Source organism: Geotrypetes seraphini, chromosome 10 (assembly GCF_902459505.1).
Source record: "Geotrypetes seraphini chromosome 10, aGeoSer1.1, whole genome shotgun sequence".
NCBI lineage: Eukaryota > Metazoa > Chordata > Amphibia > Gymnophiona > Dermophiidae > Geotrypetes > Geotrypetes seraphini.
In genome coordinates, this window is record NC_047093.1 from 36265205 (window position 1) to 36286820 (window position 21616).

General features: G+C 44.8%; 1 protein-coding gene across 1 annotated transcript in view; it reads right to left on the reverse strand.

Moving 5' to 3' along the window:
* LOC117367356 overlaps nucleotides 1–21616 on the reverse strand; it is an 89243-nt gene that overhangs the window by 64546 nt on the left and 3081 nt on the right. Inside the window, exon 2 of the mRNA XM_033959800.1 lies at nucleotides 6955–7032. The gene's annotated coding sequence lies outside the window, so the exon portion shown is untranslated. The remainder of the gene's footprint in view (nucleotides 1–6954; nucleotides 7033–21616) is intronic.

Here is a 21616-nt window from a genome sequence, read left to right on the forward strand (position 1 = left end):
GAGGAGGGGGAAATCAAGGTAGGGAGAAATAGGGCCAGGAAGGGGAAGCCAATCAGGGTCAGCGATGTAAGCATGGGGGGGGGGGGCGGGGTGAGCAGAGGGAGGCGACCCGAACTGTAGCGAAGGCCACAGTTTGGCCCTCGCCATGGGAGTGCCAATTTTGTAAGTAAAGAAATGATCTCAGTAGGCATCTTCACAGCCAGGAGCAAGGACAGACGCCATAATACAGCAGACATTTGTCCTCACTCCTGGCTGTGAAGATGGCTACCAAGCTTGGTTTACGATATACAATTTCTTATTCAGTTGATTAGTGGAATATCTTAAGGATTGGTTTGTGTTCCAAGTTTCCAAGTTTTATTTAAAATTTGATATACTGCCTAAGAATTGTCAAAGTGATCCAGAGAAGAGCGAAAAAAATGATAAAAGGTATGGAAAACCTTCCATACGCAGACAGGTTGGAAAGGCTGGGGCTTTTCTCCCTGGAAAAGCGGAGACTAAACTAAACTAAACTAAACTAAACCTTAGGTTTGTATACCGCACCATCTCCGCATGCGCAGAGCTCGGCACGGTTTACAGAGGTTGAGAGGAAAGGAACTACAAAGAAAGGGTATAGGAGAGGGACTGAGAAGATAGAGAGGGGCAGGGTACTAGAGAGCGGGAGGTGATTAGATTTTTGAGAAGAGCCAAGTTTTCAAGCGTTTACGGAAGGATTGGAAGGAGCTAGAATTTCTGAGCGGGGATGAGAGGTTGTTCCAGAGTTCCGTGGTTCTAAAGGGGAGGGATGTTCCAAGTTTTCCTGCGCGGGATATACCTTTTATAGATGGGAAAGATAGTTTCAGTTTTTGGGAGGGTCTAGAAGAGAGCGGGTTTGAGGAATTCCAGAAGAGTGGGATAACGGGAGGAAGGACGCCATGTAGAATCTTGAAGGCTAAGCAGGCACATTTATAGAGGACTCTGGAGTATACTGGGAGCCAGTGGAGCTTGGAGAGGAGTGGGGAAACGTGATCAAACTTGCCTTTTGCGAAAATAAGCTTGGCCGCGGCGTTCTGAATTAGCTGAAGTCTAAGGAGGTTTTTCTTAGTTAGGCTTATATAGATGGAGTTGCAGTAGTCTAGTCTAGAGAGGATGGTGGATTGAACGAGGATGGCGAAATGAGAATGATGAAAGCAAGATCTTACTTTCCTCAACATATGGAGGCTGAAGAAGCATTTTTTTACCAGGGAGTTGAGGTGATCGTTGAAGGAGAGAGAGGAGTCTAAGATGATGCCTAGGACTTTGCTTGAAAACTCAAGCTGAAGAGTGGGGCCGGAAGGTAGAGGGATGAGGTGGGTAAATGATCTGAAATTGGGCCGAGCCAATTTGGTTTTGGACTCATTCAGTTTCATTTGTACAGATTGGGCCCAGGATTGGAGGTTCGTAATACATGTGGAGATGTTCTCGGCGAGGTTCGAGAGGTTCGCGTCGGTTTCGAGGAGGATGAGGATGTCGTCAGCATAGGAGTAGAGAGTTTCTAGGGGGGATAGATGGAGACTCAGAGGAGACATGATAGAGACTTTCAAGATCATGAAGGGCATAGAGAAGGTAGAAAGGGACAGATTCTTCAGCCTATTGGGAACCACAAGAACAAGGGGCCACTCAGAGAAATTGAAAGGGGACATATTTAGAACCAATGCTAGGAAGTTCTTTTTTACTCAGAGGGTAGTGGGCACCTGGAATGCGCTTCCGGAGGTTGTGATAGGACAGAGTACACTACGGGGTTTTAAAGAAGGATTGGATAAATTCCTGAAGGATGCGGGGATTGAGGGATACAGATAGAGGTAGAGATGGGATTATGAAAGGATATAGATAGAAGCATAAAGGGGAATAAAGGGTTTTAGACAAGGATCACTTTACAGGTCATGAACCTGATGGGCCGCCGCGGGAGCGGACTGCTGGGTGCGATGGACCTCTGGTCTGACCCAGCGGAGGCAACTTCTTATGTTCTTATGGTTAACATCAATCATATTTACAGATTCTTAAAATTTAGGGAAACATATTTAAGTCTAGATACTAACAGGACTTATAAAAACACCCAGGAGAGAGGGGAGAAATACAATATATTATAGGAAAGAAGAACAAATAAATGCCTTCTTTTGCTAAGGTGTGCTAACCGATTAGTGCACGCTAATCGATTTAGCACGTACTAAACGCTAACATGTTAGTCTATGGACGCATTAGCGTTTAGCATGCGCTAATCGGTTAGCGTACCTTAGTAAAAGAGGGGGAAGGTTAGTACATGAGGAGGGATGAGAATGCTCTTCCTTCAAGCAGTTTTGTCACATGGTGGAAGTTACACGTTAAAAGCGTCTGTAAAAAGAAACGCTTTTAGGTTTATTTTAAATTTGTCAATATGAGTCTCTTTTGCGTAAACGCTGGGGTAATGAATTCCAGAGAGTTGGAGCTGTGACAGAAATATTTTTTTTCTGATGGAATCATAAGAGGTATGTCGTGGTGAGGGGATGTTTAAGAGACGCTGATTACTTGAATGAAGAATTCTTGAAGGGCAATAAGGGTTAAGCCAGGGGTAGGGAACTCCGGTCCTCGAGAGCCGTATTCCAGTCGGGTTTTCAGGATTTCCCCAATGAATATGCATGAGATCTATGTGCATGCACTGCTTTCAATGTATATTCATTGGGGAAATCCTGAAAACCCGACTGGAATACGGCTCTCTAGGACTGGAGTTCCCAACCCCTGGGTTAAGGTAACTGTCAATGAAAGATGGAGTATGTGTGGTTTTAGTCTTAAATGGAAGTAGTAAAATTTTATAGGTGCGATTGGTAATAGAGAGTTGTGCAGGGACAGAAATCCCACCCATCCCCGTCAGGATCCTCTCCGTCCCCACCCATCCCCGCAAAGAATTACCTCCATCCCCACCCATCCCCATAAAAAGCAGCAATTACTTCTGACAGGATTATCAATTCCACAGTTTCTTTTGTGTTTGCGCTGCTGTTTTCCTTGTGGAATCTCTTTGGTGGAACCCTTTTTTGTTTTCTGTTCAGGTAATTAACTTATAAACCCCCTCTTTTACTAAGGCTGACGTGTCCATTATATTATATGGACGAACCCTGCTTCCAAAGCCTTCCATCCCCGTGGGAGTTCCATTGGCTAGAGGGGGGTCCCAGTGGGAGTCCCGTGGGTTAGGGGGGGGTTCCTGCGGGACTCCCACAGGATCCGCGGGATTCCCATGATCCCCGTTCCCGTGCAGACCTCTAATTGGTAACCAGTGAGATTTAATCAATAACATGGTCAAACTTTTTAGCTTTGTATATTAGTTTTACTGCAGCATTTTGAATGATTTGTAATCTTCCTTGTTCTTTTTTAAGTAATGCCTTGATACAGGGAGTTACAGTAATCGAGCTGTGAGATTACAAGATGTTAAGAGATGACGGTTCTAATAAACTTGAGACTGATCTGATCATTTTAAGCTTTAAGCTTAAACTGCTGAGCTAATTTGTTGGTGAAAGCACAATTTGCTATCTATAATAATAATAATAATAACTTTATTCTTTTATACCGCCATAACCAAAAGTTATAGGCGGTTTACACTACAAAGAGCTGGACAATCAGCGAAATACAATAATACAGTAAAAAATGCAAATATTTATAAAATAGAATTTCAATAATAAAACTCACTAAGTAATAAACTTATCGAACAAAGTGGTCTTAATTAATTTCCGAAAATTGCAATAGGATAACATAGCTTGCTGAATACATTTGCCTAACCAAGATTGTTGCTTACCAGCTTGAAATGCTAGAGTCCTGTCTAAGAAGGTCTTATATCTGCACCCATTAATTTTTGGATAAGCAAATAAGTAGAAGTTTCTAGTTTCTCTTGATGGTCTATGCAACACAAAATGAGGAAAAAGATAAGCCGAGGATTTTGACCGTGTCAGAAAATTGGATGGGTATGTTTTTGAGACAGATTGGAAGGGCTAATTGTTATTTGAGTTTTCATTCAACTGATTAGAAGAATATCCTAAAAATACTTGGACTCCTGATGCTGGTTCTGTAGCCAAAACACAGTCTGTGTTGGGTCTAGTTTCTGGCTCCACTACATATGTGTAACTATTAAAGTGTATTTTACAGCTTGACGGCATGGTCTTCTCTGTTATTTTTTTGGTTTATCCGTCTTCCAGTCATACACACACGGCCCGCCTTTGCCGAACGTACGCATCATCAGTTACAGCAGATGGCGTTCATCGTGGCGCAGGCTATAATTTGGTTGCGGTGACATATGATCTCCCTTCAACCTGGGACCCCTGACAAAGGCGTGTTTGCCGAAACATGGACCATGTTAGGTCCCCCGGTTTGCTATAAGGTGCTGTTTTTAACCGCTTTTAATTTGATATAATAAATTTAGCCTGCAAGGCAGTGGCTGCTGCCAGAAGGATGCTGGGCTGTATAAAGAGAGGCGTAGTCGCTAGAAGGAAGAAGGTGTTGATGCCCCTGTACAGGTCATTGGTAAGGCCCAACTTGGAGTATTGTGTTCAGTTTTGGAGACTGTATCTGGTGAAGGACGTAAGAAGACTTGAGGCGGTCCAGAGGAGGGCGACGAAAATGATAGGAGGCTTGCGCCAGAAGACGTATGAGGAGAGACTGGAAACCCTGAATATGTATACCCTAGAGGAAAGGAGAGACAGGGGAGATATGATTCAGACGTTCAAATACTTGAAGGGTATTAACGTAGAACAAAATCTTTTCCAGAGAAAGGAAAATGGTAAAACCAGAGGACATAATTTGAGGTTGAGGGGTGGTAGATTCAGGGGCAATGTTAGGAAATTCTACTTTATGGAGAGGGTGGTGGATGCCTGGAATGCGCTCCCGAGAGAGGTGGTGGAGAGTAAAACTGTGACTGAGTTCAAAGAAGCGTGGGATGAACACAGAAGATTTAGAATCAGAAAATAATATTAAAGATTGAACTAGGCCAGTTACTGGGCAGACTTGTACGGTCTGAGTCTGTGTATGGCCGTTTGGTGGAGGATGGGCAGGGGAGGGCTTCAATGGCTGGGGAGGGTGTAGATGGGCTGGAGTAAGTCTTAACAGAGATTTCGGCAGTTGGAACCCAAGCATAGTACCGGGTAAAGCTTTGGATTCTTGCCCAGAAATAGCTAAGAAGAAAAAAAAAAAAAAAAAAAATTAAATTGAATCAGGTTGGGCAGACTGGATGGACCATTCGGGTCTTTATCTGCCGTCATCTACTATGTTACTATGTTACATGTGTCTGCAGTTCTTCTTGTTTGGCACACAAATATTAGGCATACCGATGGCAGGTTATATTAATATTCCATAACAGTTTCTTGAGGCCTCAAAGCCATTATAGGATTAGCACTCAGCCTGCACCCATTTATAAAACCACCATCTGAAAGTGTGCTGAACAGATTTATTATGTCTGTTAACCTACACGTTTTGTTTCCTTAGCTTGCATTATAAACTTCTAAAGTGGGTTAAAATTTCTTAAAAGAATTGTGCAGAATGAATTTAAAACAGTGTCTGAAATTTGACCTCTCAAAGTCCAAAATGGCCCAGAAACAAACCCGCAATTTCTTCAGGACACATCCCAAATACCACCTAGAGCAGGGGTAGGGAACTCCGGTCCTCGAGAGCCGTATTCCAGTCGGGTTTTCAGGATTTCCCCAATGAATATGCATTGAAAGCAGTGCATGCAAATAGATCTCATGCAAGTCCCACTGTAACTTTTTTTTTTTTTGTAAAAATGATTCCCCTAGGAACAGAAAAGTGTGAGGAAAAGATGTCAGCCATACAGCAGTGGGCAGTCCAAAGCAAACTTTATTTTGTCAGCAGCATAGACTCGACACTGACAGTGTTTTGGCAATTCTAAACTAAACTAAACTAAACTAAACCTTAAGTTTATATACCGCATCATCTCCATGGATGTGGAGCTCGGCACGGTTTACAAGAACTTAAAATATAGGAAGAGAAGGAAAAAAAAGGTTTACATGAACTTATATATAGAAGAGAAGAGTAAGGGGGGATAGAATTACATTTTAGTGAAAAGCCAGGTTTTCAATTGCTTGCGGAATAATTGGAGGGAGCCCAGGATCCGCAGCGGGGTAGTAAGGTCGTTCCAAAGACCTGTGATTCTGAAGAGAAGGGATTTTCCCAGTTTTCCTGCATAGCGAATACCATGTAGAGAGGGGATGAATAGTTTATACCTTTGGGCAGGTCTGGTAGAGTCAGGACACGAGGAGTTATAAGATAGTGGGATTAAGGGAGGAAGGATGCCGTGAATGATCTTAAAAGCCAGGCAGGAGCATTTGAAATGGATTCTGGAAATCACTGGGAGCCAGTGAAGTTTGGCTAGGAGTGGGGAGACATGGTCAGACTTGCGTTTTGCAAAGATCAACTTGGCTGCAGTATTCTGGATTAGCTGGAGTCTTTGAAGACTTTTTTTTTGATAGGCTTAAGTAGATGGCATTGCAGTAGTCTAGTTTGGAGAGGATGATGGATTGGACAAAGATGGCGAAATATTGTTGGCGAAAATAGTATCTTACTTTCCTCAGCATGTGGAGGCTGAAAAAGCATGATTTAGCCAAGCAGTTGAGGAGGTCATTGAGGGAGAGAGAAGAATCGATAATGATGCCAAGGATCTTGCCCTTCACTTGCAACATTATCGTGTGCACTGTTGCCAGGGCATTTTCTTCCTTCAGTTTCTCTAAAACTGCCAAATGTGAATTGCAAACTAAGGAACCACACATATTAATTTTGGTAAGAGACTTGACAAAGGCAGAATTGCCAAAACACTGTCAGTGTCAAGTCTATACTGCTGACAAAATAGTTTGCTTTGGATCGCCCACTGCTGTATGGCTGACATCTTTTCCTCACAACTCCTGCATCTGGATTGTTCTCTCGGTCGCAGAGGCCTCTCTGGCTTTTCTCTCCAGTGGGATCACTTACCTGAATGTACATCACTTCAATAGCCTTCAGGCTTGTAGGTGGCTTATATCTTTAGATACAGTAAGTATTTTTATGTTCCTGGAGGGAGTTCCAAGAGAAAAAAAAATTACTAGAGATACAATAGGATGTACAGTAGTATACTCAGTTCAACAATCAAGCTTTATGTATCATGGCCACAAGGTGTCAGCTTTGTTTCAGTGATACCTTCAACTGGTTCTTCATCTACAGTGTAATATATTGGGTTGAACAAAATTTTGCATGAGTATGAAATGCATAGCATGTTTTGTATTCATTGCAAAAGTTGATTTTATCCTTATGAAAATATTTCTCATGAAACAGTTTATCCATCAAAACTATCAACATGAAGCATTTTAAGACCCATTTCCTACAGCTCACATTTTTAAAACCATAGCTGGAAAAGTTGATTTTCGGCTGAACTTAGGCAGACAGGTTTTTCTTTTGATTGCTTATTTAACAAAATTGGACCAAACATTAAGGAGTCCTTTTATTGAGGTGCGCTAACCGATTTAGCGCACGCTAAAGGTTAACGCGTGCTAAATGCTAAGATGCCCATAGATAAATGGATACCTTAGCATTTAGCACGCTCTAATCTTTAGCGTGCGCAAAATCGGTTAGTGCACCTTAATAAAAGGATCCCTAATTTACCCCCCTCTTTTACGAACGCGTAGCGTGGGTTTTAGCACCAGCTGCGGCGGTAACTGCACTGACACTCGTAGGAATTCTATGAGCATCGGAGCAGTTACCTCTGCTGCCGGCGCTAAAACCCATGTTACGCGTTCGTAAAAGAGGAGGTTAATGAGCTAAATTCTGATTGGCTAGATTTACCCTGGGAATCTTACTGAAAGATATGGCCATCCATTTTCCTTATTCTCTCCTTTATCTCTGATCATAATCCTCCTCCTCCTCCTCCTTCTCTTCTCTCTATTTCCCTCCCTCCACCCCTATTTTCTCTCTTTCTTCCAACTCCTCCCTTTCTCTTTTCCATCTCATTTTGCCATTTAGCAAAGACTGCGCTCCTCAAATCTCTTTTAGCAGCAAATTCCTGAATGTGTATAGCTCCTGGGTCTTACGCCAGAATTTCTGCAACTGTGCCTATGAAGCGACCTTTTAAGAGATGAAAGGTCTCATGCAAATGAGAAGGGTGACCAGGATGATATCCTTTTTGATTATGTCTGGGGTAAGTGTTCTCTTCATCCTGCCCTTGTCCCAGCACCGGGGGTGGGGAAGACTGAGGGAAATGATCAAATGCGATTCTGCTGGGAGAAGAGGGAAAATGCTTGAGTACCTGATTGTAAAACCGCTTAGATACCCTTGATAGGCGGTATATAAAAACCTAATAAACTTGAACTTGAACTTGTTACAGGTAGAGAATGACATGGGGACAAATTTGTCCCCATCTCCGCAGGAACTCAATTTCCCCAATCCCGTCCCCACGAGTTTTGTTGCTGTCTCTTTCCCTGCCCCATTCATGTAAGATCTGCCTTAACTGCACAAGCCTTATGGTTTTAAAGTCTTTGAGGCTAGTGCAGATGAGGACGGAGCTTAGGTATTGGTGGAATGAGGCATTATGACATCACAATCTGAGCTCTGGAATGTTGCTACTTATGATTTTAAAGAGTTTGAGGCTTGTGCAGATGAGGACAGAGCTTAGGCATTGGTGGAATGAGGCATTATGACATCACAATCTGAGCTCTAGAATTTTGCTACTTATGATATGAAAGGGTTTGAGGCTTGTGCAGATGAGGACAGAGCTTAGGCATTGGTGGAATGAGGCATTATGACATCACAATCTGAGCTCTAGAATGTTGCTACTTATGATTTCAAAGTGTTTGAGGCTTGTGCAGATGAGGACGGAGCTTAGGCATTGGTGGAATGAGGCATTATGACATCACAATCTGAGCTCTAGAATGTTGCTACTTATGATTTTAAAGGGTTTGAGGCTTGTGCTGATGAGGACAGAGCTTGCAGGAATGGGGCAGGGATAGGAAAAGAACTTGCGGGGATGGGAAAATGAGTTCCTGCGGGGAAGGGGAAAAATTTGTCCCCGTGTCATTCTCTAATTGCAGGCAACATAATTCCCATTTATCCACTGATGTAGTGTATTTTGTACCTGGAGAAGGGGGGATTTAGAGACCTAAAAGAAGGGGGGCATAAGCCCCATAAATCCATTGACAGTTTGGGCCAATTTCAGTAACTGATGCCTATAAAAGACAGGCGCCTAAAGTTTGCTGTCTAATGCATGTCAATCACACTTAGGCACCCATTACAGAATCATGCTTAGCAGCACCTAACTTAAAACTTAGGGCTCCTTTTACGAAAATGCGCTAAGCATTTCAGCGCACGCACCGGATTAGCGTGTGCTATAGCGTTCGCTGGCTGAAAATCTACCATCTGCTCAAATGGAGGCAGTAGCAGCTAGCACGCACGGCAATTTAGCGCACTTTATTCCACGCGTTAAGGCCCTAACGCGCCTTCGTAAAAGGAGCCCTTATGCATCCAGAATCTTAAAGGCCTACATTATAGGCGCCTAATTCCTTTAGAGAATGGCACCTAGCAGCGCCTAAGTCTTTCGCCACCCCTAAACACGCCTACTTTGTATTAGCTGCCACTTGACGCCATGTAGTAGATGTCTATCTTCTGTACAATCATGTTAAAGCTCATTATTGAAGCCAATTTATGAATTACATTAGACACGCTAGACGCCTTTTATAGAATTTCCCACTTTGTCCCTTACAACCCTACTTGTATCATCTCAGGAAAAAAAAGCTATAATCCAAACTACACATTAAGTTAAATTCACATTAAACCCTGACTGCAAATAGAATCAGAAATTTAAAAGCCGTCTTTTCTTGATTTTAACTGGAATTGCGGTTCAATTGATCACAAAAAATTGGAAAAGCCATGACAGATTAAATTATACATTTTGGTGGACAAATATATGTAATACATGTAGATATGAGAGAGTGATCGCAGAATGTTTAGGGTTTAGTGGTTTATTTAACAAAATATGGAGTCCATTGGCTTTATTTGCTGCTTCACATTAAAAGATAATATATTGCCTTCTGAGTTTTTTCATTACACATCTGGGATGGGATGGGGGGGGGGGGGGGTAGGGAAGGGAAAGGTACTGGAAAAATGGATATTACATTTTCATATTAAAGATGTTTAGTATTGTTAATATTAATATGGAATGGGGTTGGGTATAGTTATGATTCTATATATTATTTGTTTGAAATAGTGTATTCTCTGTAATATTTTGCTATTTTTTAATTAAATGTATCACACTAATGTAATTTAATAAAATAATAAAAATGTTTTTAAAAAAAATTATTATTATTATTATTTCCTATAAAGATTCCCTTTTTCTTGGGCTCAAAATTCATTCTTTCTGTGATATTTGCAGGTCTGCTCAAAACAGGAAAAAGATGGATTTGCATATTCATCAGGAAATAATCTTTCTGAGCATATAATTTCTGTTAACATTTCCCCGTAAACGTGTGGTCTACTCTCAAAATATGCATTTTTCATTTGCTCGACTTTGCTTAGAGGCAGACTCTAATATAACGTTGCCTGGGTCTGAGAGTATGGTGCCCCTCCCCCACCCTCTCCATCTTCGCTTCAAGATTCAAAGGATTTAGATGTCCGCTAATTAAGTAAGCGTAGGTCTGAGATTCAATTGTCAGTATTACCATTATGATAATTATTCAATTTTCATATTCCAGAGATTTTTCCTTCCTTTTGCTTTGGACAGAACAAAGGTCTTTCATGCCTAGTATGTTGTTTCAAACAGTAGGCCAGGGGTGTCCAATGTCGGTCCTCGAGGGCCGCAGTCCAGTCGGGTTTCCTGGATTTCCCCAATGAATATGCATGAGATCTATTTGCATGCACTGCTTTCAATGCATATTCATTGAGGAAATCCTGAAAACCCAACTGGATTGCGGCCCTCGAGGACCGACATTGGACACCCCTGCAGTAGGCAATCCAGGCCACAAATAGCTGGCAGGATCCCAAATTACTAAAATAGATTTCATCCTGCTTATCCTAGCAATACGAAGGGGTGCTAAAAAGTTCTCAATAATAATAATAATAACTTTATTTTTCTATACCGCCATAGTCAAACTGACTTCTAGGCGGTTCACATAGAAAGAAGGCTGGACAATCAGCGAATTACAAAATGCAAGAAGATGCGAATAAATGGCAGATGAAATTCAATGTAGGGAAATGCAAGGTCATGCATATTGGGAGAAAGAACCCGATGTTCAGCTACCAAATGGGGGGATTAGTATTAGAGGGAAGTAACCTTGAAAGAGATTTGGGTGTACTGGTGGATACAACAATGAAGTCAACGGCGCAATGCGCAGCCGCCGCGAAGAAGGCAAACAGAATGTTGGGTATTATTAAAAATGGTATTACGACCAGAACAAAAGAAGTCATCCTGCCGTTGTATCGGGCAATGGTGCGCCCGCACCTGGAGTACTGTGTTCAGTATTGGTCACCGTACCTTAAGAAGGATATGGCAATACTTGAGAGGGTCCAGAGGAGAGCGACACGAATGATTAAGGGCATGGAAAACCTTCCATACACTGAAAGATTGGAGAAGCTGGGGCTCTTCTCCCTGGAAAAGCGGAGACTCAGAGGAGACATGATAGAGACCTACAAGATCATGAAGGGCATAGAGAAAGTAGAGAGAGATAGATTCTTCAAATTTTCAAAACATAAAAGAACAAGAGGGCATTCGGAAAAATTGGAAGGGGATAGATTCAAAACAAATGCTAGGAAGTTTTTCTTTACTCAGCGGGTGGTGGACACCTGGAATGCGCTTCCAGAGGATGTAATAGGGCAGAGTACGGTACTGGGGTTTAAGAAAGGATTGGACAATTTCCTGTTGGAAAAGGGGATAGAGGGGTATAGATAGAGGATTATTATGCAGGTCCTGGACCTGTTGGGCCGCCGCGTGAGCGGACTGCTGGGCAGGATGGACCCCGGGTCTGACCCAGCGGAGGCATTGCTTATGTTCTTATGTTCTTATGTTAAGGAAGTGACATCATGAATTGGAGAAACATGGTGAAAGAATACATGAAAGAAGAAAGATGTTACATAATACAATGGGGTTATACGGTGAAGGAAAAAAAAAAAAAAAGAATGGTATAGAAAACCTAATAAATAAATAAAATGTTAAAATCTTGCACAGTAATATAAAAGGCAAGCTTCAATCACTGAAAAGCAAATTTACTAGCAATATCCTAACCGTGCATTCCAGTGCATCCACAGGACATGGGGACAAGTTTGTCCCTTTCTCCATGAGATCTGTCTCCATCCCGATCCCAAGTTCTGTTCTCGTTTGTACAAGCCTCACATAGTTTAAAATCATAAGTGTTGGAGGCTTGGGCAGATAAAGACAGAGAATGCAGGCATTGGGACAGGTCTAGATGGGGATGACGTTAGATTCCACAGGGACAGGGACAAATTTGTCCCTGTGTCATTCTCTACAACATCCTAACTTGTAAGAAGGAAAAAATAAACCAACCCAACCAACTTCCTAAATTCTGAGCATTATTTTTCCACTGTAGATGGGAACATCGGAGAAGAGAGAGGAAAAACAAGACAAACAAACTACATCTTTGGAAGGTGAGAATGGCTCCTACGTGGTAAAAAAAAAAAAAAAAAACCCACTGAAATCACTATGGAGTCTCTTTGGGACTTAGTAATAAAATTGGGAAATACTTTGACTCCACAAATTAGAGAAATGGAAAAGACGAACAAGAACAAGAATTAAATAAAATACAAGTGGATATGGCTTTAACTAAAACAAAGTTGGAATAAAATGAACTTGAAATAATTGAGGTTAAACAAGTACAAGAAATAGTGGTTAAAGATTGTGTGAACATTAGGCGGAAGCTGGAAATGATTGAAAATGACCAGCGAGCCAATAATTTAAGATTTCTAAATTTCCCTAGGGTCTTATCTATGACACCTAGGGAAATGTTAAAGAAATACTTTTTGGAAGTTTTTTTCAGTTTCTGAGGAATTAATTCCGCCCTTTTCCCAAGTATATTATTTGTCTGTTAGAAAAATGGAACAGCAATTGGGTAATCAAAATCAGCAGGAACCACAATTGGATATTTCCATTTTATTGGAATCTTCTACAAAGGATTTGGTCACACCAGCAACATTGTTGGCGACTGTTGCTTTAGCACCAGATAAGAATTGGATAATGAAGTTGTTCTTTAAAAATAGAACTAAAGAGTTCCTGGGACAAAAAGTACAGATTTTTCCAGACGTTACCAAAGAGACTCAAAAAAGGAGAAGGCAGTTCTTATTGTTAAAACCAGGAGTAATTTCAGTGGGGGGAAAGTTTTTTCTTAGATTTCCCTGTAAATGTATTATTCTTCATGGTTTAGATAAATATGTTTTCTTTGATCCAATGCACCTAACAAATTTTGTGGCTTTGAAACGTCTTGAGAAAGAAAGAACAACTGGAATAATAACTGACTCATGATTAGAAAACTCCCTTCGATTTCAGCCACTTTGTCTTGATTATTATTTTCTTTTTAATTTGTAAAGTCACTCTTTGAAAATCTTGGATCCAATGATTGGGGACTATAGATTGCTTAAGTGTAAGAGAATATGTTATATGTTTTCTTCTTATTATATATGTTAAGGATACAATCTTACTGTACAAGATATAATGCTTGATAATTTTTTTTGTAAAATGATAAATAAATAATAATAAAAAAAAGAGTGCTATTTTATATTCCAAAATGCCAATATGCAGAATCGTAATGTTACGTTTTTAACATTGTTTCAGATCATTGATTGAGCCATGTCAACGAAAAGTGTGGAATTTTCAAGTGTGGAACTCCAAGCCATCATGAAGTTCCTATTACTGCAGAAGAAAACTTCAGAGGAAATCCATGAATGTATGATGCAAACATTGAGTGACAAATGCCCATCATACTCCATAGTTAAGAAGTGGTGTACACACTTTCACCATTGAGATTTAGAGACCAAAGATGCAGTAAGGTCTGGGAGGCCTTAAACGATGTCAACTCCTGAAACTGTTGACCATGTCCATGACCTGATTTTGACAGATCAACATGCATTGGCTAAAACAATTACTTAGACACTACATGTTGGGTGTATAATCCACGATCAGCTGGGTATGCAGAAGCTGTCAGCCAAGTGGGTGCCCAAATGTTTGAATGCTGATGAGAAATGACGTCGAGAAGACACTTCCATGTTGATTTTGCGGCATTTTCAGTGAGTTAGTGCCAACCTTTTGGAACGTCTAGTTACTGTTGATGAAACATGGTTACACCACGATGATCCTGAGACAAAACAATGGTCCATGTAATGGTGACACTCAGGTTCTCCATGGCCAAGGAAATTCAAGACCCAAATGTCAGCAGATAAGGTCATGGCCACAGTGTTTTGGGATCAGGAAGGTGTTGTAACGGCTGACTATCTTCCAAGGGGGTCAAACAATTAATGCAGAATACTACTGTAACTTGTTATGCTCATTAAAGGAGGCATTGAAAGAAAAAAGGAGAGGGAATCTGTGGAAAGAAATTCTCTTTTTTCAAGACGATGCATCGGTTCACAAGGTTAGCAAAATGATGGATGTTTTGACATAGTTGGGGTTTCAGTGCATAGACCATTCACCCTACTCACCAGATCTTGCTCCATCTGACTATTTTCTGTTTCCAAACCTTAAAATGAGTTTGAGAGGCGACAATTTTCAAGTGAGCTGCAGAGCAGTATTTAAGTGACTAGACATCAGACTATTTTTGGGAAGGGTTGCAGAAACTTCAGACTTCAGATATGCCAAGAGTGTTGAACTTAGGGGTGAATATGTGGAATAACTTATAGGTTTCATGGTTCCACGTCATTCCTTTCCTGCTTGGACTGAGAACTTTTCAGCACCTTCTCATAAGCAGTGGATTTTCCCCAAATCCACCTTAATAATGGTTTATGAACTTTTCTAAAAACAAACAACAAAGAAGATACAAAAGGTCTCGTGGAAATCAACAGAAGCAAGCAGGATAAAGTGGGACTTTTCTTTCCGAAACTTGTCAAAACCTTTTTTAAACCCTGCTACACTAACCACATTCTCTGGCAAGGAATTACAGAGCTTAATCAAGTTTCAAGTTTATTAGTTTTTATATACCGCCTATCAAGGTTATCTAAGCGGTTCTACAATCAGGTACTCAAGCATTTTCCCTATCTGTCCCAGCGGGCTCACAATCTATCTAACATACCTGGGGCTATGGAGAATTAAGTGACTTGCCCAGGGTCACAGGGAGCAGCGGCGAGGTTTGAACCCACAACCCCAGGGTGCTGAGACCGTAGCTCTATCCACTGTGCCACACACTGAGCAAAAAATTTGCAGTGATTTGTTCTAAATGTACAACTGAGTAACTTAATTGCATGTCTTGTACTTGTGGAAAGAGTAAACAAGCAATTGGTGCCTACCTTTTTCACTCTCTGCTGTATTTACACTACCACAGTTATGCTACATCTATGGCAGGTGTAATTACAGGGGTATAAATGTTAGGCATACCAATGCAAGCTTACACTGGTATTCTATAGTGGAATCTGGGCTCTCACTGCCCAGCATCAGTGAGCATAAATGAAGTTGTCCTGCAATGAGAGCTTGTTCTATAGCGGCATCTGGGTGCCCAGACTCTGTTATATTATATATAACTAGTATTTTAGCCCGTTACATTAACGGGTGCTAGAATATATGTCTGTCTGTCTTTATTTCTGTCTCTCTCTCTGTCCCGGCTGTCTTTCTTTCTGTCTGTCTCTCTCCCTGGCCCCCTTTGTCTGTCTGTCTTTCTGTCTCTCTCCCTGCCCCTGAGTCTTTCTTCCTATCTCCTTCCCTACTTCCCTGTGCAGCAGCCGCAGCATTCCCTCTCCCTCCATTTCCCTGTGAATCTCCTACACTCAGTACCGTCACCCGCTGCTGGTGGCTCCGTGCTCCGTGCTTGGCCGCCGCGGCCTGCAGCCGCCGCCAGCCGCCGTGGCCTGCAGTCGCTGACAGATGACAGCCGCCACGGCCTGCAGCTGCCGACAGCCACCGCAACCTACAGCTGCCGCGGCCTGCAGCTGCCGACAGCCGCCACGGCCGACATCCGCCTCGGGAAGAAGAAAGAAAGAGAGAGAGATTCGCGCACATGCGCACTCCTACCTGCGTGCCCTACAGCTCACAGAAAACGGGAGCATGCAGGTGGGAGTGCGCATGTGCGGCTTAGGATTTTATTATATTAGATACAGTCAATACATAAACCTTGGTTTATGAGCATAATTTGTTCCAGAAGCATGCTTGTAATCCAAAGCTATGGGGCTCAGTGCAAAAGCTCAGGGCTGGTGAATATATCTTGCTTGCAAGACTGTTAATTATGCACTTGAAAAAAAAAAAGAAAACCAGATCCGCCAACGAATTGCAACTGCTTCCAGTATGGCATAAAACTATGAGGGAGACACCTTCTAGTCCTGAGACTTTGGACTGGCTCCCAGGGTAGCTTAGTCTGTAACAGATAATAAATGTTTCTATTCTTTGGCTTTCTTTTCCTTGGCTCAGCTTCTTATTTTTTTCTCATTCTCTGATCTTCTCTCTTTTTTCCTTTCATCTCTTGCTCTCTGTCTCTCATATCCCTTTCATGCGCGCGCAGACAAAGCCGGGCCGGCAATCGCGCGCAGGACATCGGCGCGCCGGATTTAAACTCAATTTGAAAGCACTCCGAGAGGGAGTTGTGGGGGGGGAGAACTCCCCCATTATAGAGGAAACAGGCTTTTCCCCTATTTTTTAGGGAAAAGTTCAGTTTCCTCTGTAATGTGGGGGGTTCCCCCCCACACACCCTCTCCCAACGGCAGCGTCAACACTACTAAGTTAAATGGGGGGTATATCAAGTTAAGTGGGGCACTCGTATATCAAAGCAAATTTCCCCATAGGAAATAATAGAAACTCAGACGATTCATTCCACAGTTCAAAAACTTTAATACCAAATACTGTACGTACTCATATTGCAAGACCTCGCTCATTTAGAACAGTCACTACACTACGTCAGAGAGAGAAGAACCATCGGCTCAGTCATGATGATGTGACACATGTATACTGTATGTACTTGTATTGTAAGACATTGCTTGTATATCAAGTTCAAATTTAATCAGTTTGGCCCAGCCGTCCCAAAGCCCCACCCACGGGTGGGGCCTAAGGTGCCTGGGCCAATCAGAATAGGCCCGGGAGCCTTAGGCCCCTCCTGTGGGCGGGGCCTTAGACACATGGCAAGTGGTATCAGCACGCCTTACAATCAGGTGCCCACAGTAATAGATCTGGTGAAACTGCAGGCATTTAGGACTATCCTATATAATATAACAAAAAGTTCGCGTAATGTACACAGGGAAACTGGGGAACTGCCCATGCCCCTCCCATGCTTTGCTATGCCACTTACTGTACATGTGCTGTTACAGCATAAGGCTGGACAGTGGTGTAGTAAAGAGGAGGTGTGGGGGTGGTCTGCCCCGGACATGGTCTTCCTGCTCTCTACCCCCCTGCCAAGCATGTGTGCGCGCCCCTTCCTTTTAGAGGTCTGCACGGGAATGGGGATTGCGGGAATTCCGCAGGTCCTGCGGGAGTCCCGCGGGAATCCCCCCTAACCCATGGGACTCCCACGGGGAACCCCCTCTGGCCCACGGGACTCCCACAGGGACCCCCCTCTAGCCAACGAGACTTCCACGGGGATGGAAGACTTTGGAAGCAGGGTTCGTCCATATAATATAATGGACACATCAGCCTTAGTAAAAGAGGGGGTTTATAAGTTAATTACCTGAACAGAAAACAAAAAAAGGGTTCCACCAAAGAGATTCCACAAGGAAAACAGCAGCGCAAACACAAAAGAAACTGTGGAATTGATGATCCTGTCAGAAGTAATTGCTGCTTTTTATGGGGACGGGCGGGGATGGAGGTAATTCCTTGCAGGGATGGTGGGGACAGAGTGGAAATGACGGGGATGGGTGGGGATGGAGAGGATCCTGGCGGGAACAGGCGGGGATGGGTGGGATTTCTGTCCCCGTACAACTCTCTACTTCCTTTCCCTTCCCCCCATACCTTTTTATCTTCGGTGCGAACGGCCACAAAGTTGCCATTTGCGTCGGATTTGGCACTCTCTGATGTCACTTCTGGGACCCGCGCCTGGGAAGTGATGTCAGAGCACTGAAGCTGATGCGAGCAACTACTTCGTGGCTGCTTGCCCGGAGGATAAAAAGGAACTGGGGGAAGGGAAGGGGCATGCACCTGCGTGCACGTCGCAGGGGGGGCGGGGAAGAGGGCGGGAGAGGGCGCCACTGCCCCAGGCACCGCTCACCCACGCTTCGCCTCTGAGGCTGGAAAGCGGATTGTGGAGTACCCCAGGAATCCCTCACTCTCACCAGTGCTTTTCAACATTTTTTATGAGCTCCCTATGTAATCTCACCTTCACCAATGGTGAGTGTCTACTATATATTTCCCTTAACCTCACTTTATACCGATGCTTGGGAATCCCGCTAAAAAAGCATCCAAAGGCATTGAAAAAATATACTTCTGGGCAACCTCCAACAAACTAAAACTAAACACAACCAAGACCAAGCTTCTCTGGTTGACCAGCACACAATTAGCACCAAACGTAAAAAAAGACCTCCAAGGTGCTAGGAATCCTACTAGACTTCAGACTATCCTACGAACCCCAAATATCCAATCTCTGGGGGAAAAAAAACCTTCTACAGCGTAAAACAGCTGAGACTGATCAAACCATACTTTTAAAACAGCCATATTGCGATCTGGGTCCAAATGCTAATCCTAAGCCGACTTGACTACTGCAACTTCTTGTACACGGGCCTATCCTCCACCCAAATGCACAAGCCCCCAACTGATCCAGAACACCGCTATCAAGACTCGCTTACCACACGTACTCTTGCTGAGATCATTTTCCTGCAAATTTTATGATTTCATATGCAATTTTTCTAAAGTAAGTCACCCTTATTTTTATCTAACTTTTGTTTCTCTGTTTTAATCAATGTTCACCTCTACCCTATGCTCTCAACTCTGATGTTATATTGTGTATTGTGTTGACAGTGTAAGTAACATACTATGCCTTAATGTCTACTTTTCTTTAAGTATGTCCGGCTTATTCTTGCTGCACACTGCTGTAGGTAAATGTATTCAAAACGGTGACGCATCAGAACCGTGCGCAGACAAAGCAGGGCCGACAGTCGCGTGCAGGACATCAGCGTGCCAGATGTAAACTCAATTTGAAAGCAGTCCAAGTAGTAGTGTTGATGCTGCCGTTGGGAGGGAGTGTGGGGGGAAACCCCCCACATTACAGAGGAAACTGAACTTTTTCCCTAAAAAAATAGGGGAAAGCCTGTTTCCTCTATAATGGGGGTTCCCCCCAACAACCCCCTCCCAACGGCAGAGTCAACACTACTAAGTTAAGTCAGGGGTTTCCCCCACACACACACCCCGGCGCGTTGATGTCCTGCGCGCGATTGCTGGCCCGGCTATGTCTGCGCGCGCAAGAAAAGGATATGAGAGACAGAGAGCAAGAGATGAAGGGAAAAAAGAGAATGAGAAAAAAATAAGAAGCTGAGCCAAGGAAAAGAAAGCCAAAAAATAGAAACATTTATTATCTGTTTCAGAGTAAGCTACCTGGGAGCCAGTCCAAAGTCTCAGGACCTGGACGTGTCTCCCTCACAGTTTTATGCCATGCTGGAAGCAGTTGCATTTCTTTGGCGGATCTGGGGTGTGTTTTTTTTTTTTCTTTTCTTTCTAGTGCATAATTAACAGTCTTGTAAGCAGGACATATTCACCAGCTCTGAGCTTTTGCACTGAGCCCTAAGGCTATGTGCTTTAACCCACACTGGGGAGGGCAAAATGCAAAAGTATTATTTTTCATGAGTAAACAAGTTCACCCTTTGAATTTTCCCCACACGGATAAAGGAAAGGATGTTGAATTTAGCTCACCCCATTTTTCGGTGAATTACCGTATTTTCGCGGATATAACGCGCGCGTTATACGTGATTTTACGTACCGCGCATACCCCTCGCGCGTTATATGCCTGAGCGCGGTATACAAAAGTTTTTAAACATAGTTCCCACCCCGCCCGACGCCCGATTCACCCCCCCAGCAGGACCGCTCGCACCCCCACCCCGAACGACCGCTCGCACGCGCTCCCACCCGCACCCGCATCCACGATCGGAGCAAGAGGGAGCCCAAGCCCTCTTGCCCGGCCGACTCCCCGACGTCCGATACATCCCCCCCCCCCCGGCAGGACCACTCGCACCCTCACCCCGAAGGACCGCCGACTCCCCAACAATATCGGGCCAGGAGGGAGCCCAAACCCTCCTGGCCACGGCGACCCCCTAACCCCACCCCGCACTACATTACGGGCAGGAGGGATCCCAGGCCCTCCTGCCCTCGACGCAAACCCCCTCCCCCCAACGACCGCCCCCCCCAAGAACCTCCGCCCGTCCCCCAGCCGACCCGCGACCCCCCTGGCCGACCCCCACGACACCCCCACCCGCCTTCCCCGTACTTTGTGTAGTTGGGCCAGAAGGGAGCCCAAACCCTCCTGGCCACGGCGACCCCCTAACCCCACCCCGCACTACATTACGGGCAGGAGGGATCCCAGGCCCTCCTGCCCTCGACGCAAACCCCCCTCCCTCCAACGACCGCCCCCCCCCCCAAGAACCTCCGACCGACCCGCGACCCCCCTGGCCGACCCCCCCACCCCCCTTCCCCGTACCTTTGGAAGTTGGCCGGACAGACGGGAGCCAAACCCGCCTGTCCGGCAGGCAGCCAACGAAGGAATGAGGCCGGATTGGCCCATCCCGTCCTAAAGCTCCGCCTACTGGTGGGGCCTAAGGCGCGTGGGCCAATCAGAATAGGCCCTGGAGCCTTAGGTCCCACCTGGGGGCGCGGCCTGAGGCACATGGGCCAAACCCGACCATGTGTCTCAGGCCGCGCCCCCAGGTGGGACCTAAGGCTCCAGGGCCTATTCTGATTGGCCCACGCGCCTTAGGCCCCACCAGTAGGCGGAGCTTTAGGACGGATGGGCCAATCCGGCCTCATTCCTTCGTTGGCTGCCTGCCGGACAGGCGGGTTTGGCTCCCGTCTGTCCGGCCAACTTCCAAAGGTACGGGGAAGGGGGGTGGGGGGGTCGGCCAGGGGGGTCGCGGGTCGGTCGGAGGTTCTTGGGGGGGGGCGGTCGTTGGAGGGAGGGGGGTTTGCGTCGAGGGCAGGAGGGCCTGGGATCCCTCCTGCCCGTAATGTAGTGCGGGGTGGGGTTAGGGGGTCGCCGTGGCCAGGAGGGTTTGGGCTCCCTTCTGGCCCAACTACACAAAGTACGGGGAAGGCGGGTGGGGGTGTCGTGGGGGTCGGCCAGGGGGGTCGCGGGTCGGCTGGGGGACGGGCGGAGGTTCTTGGGGGGGGGCGGTCGTTGGGGGGAGGGGGTTTGCGTCGAGGGCAGGAGGGCCTGGGATCCCTCCTGCCCGTAATGTAGTGCGGGGTGGGGTTAGGGGGTCGCCGTGGCCAGGAGGATTTGGGCTCCCTCCTGGCCCAATATTGTCGGGGAGTCGGCGGTCCTTCGGGGTGGGGGTGCGAGTG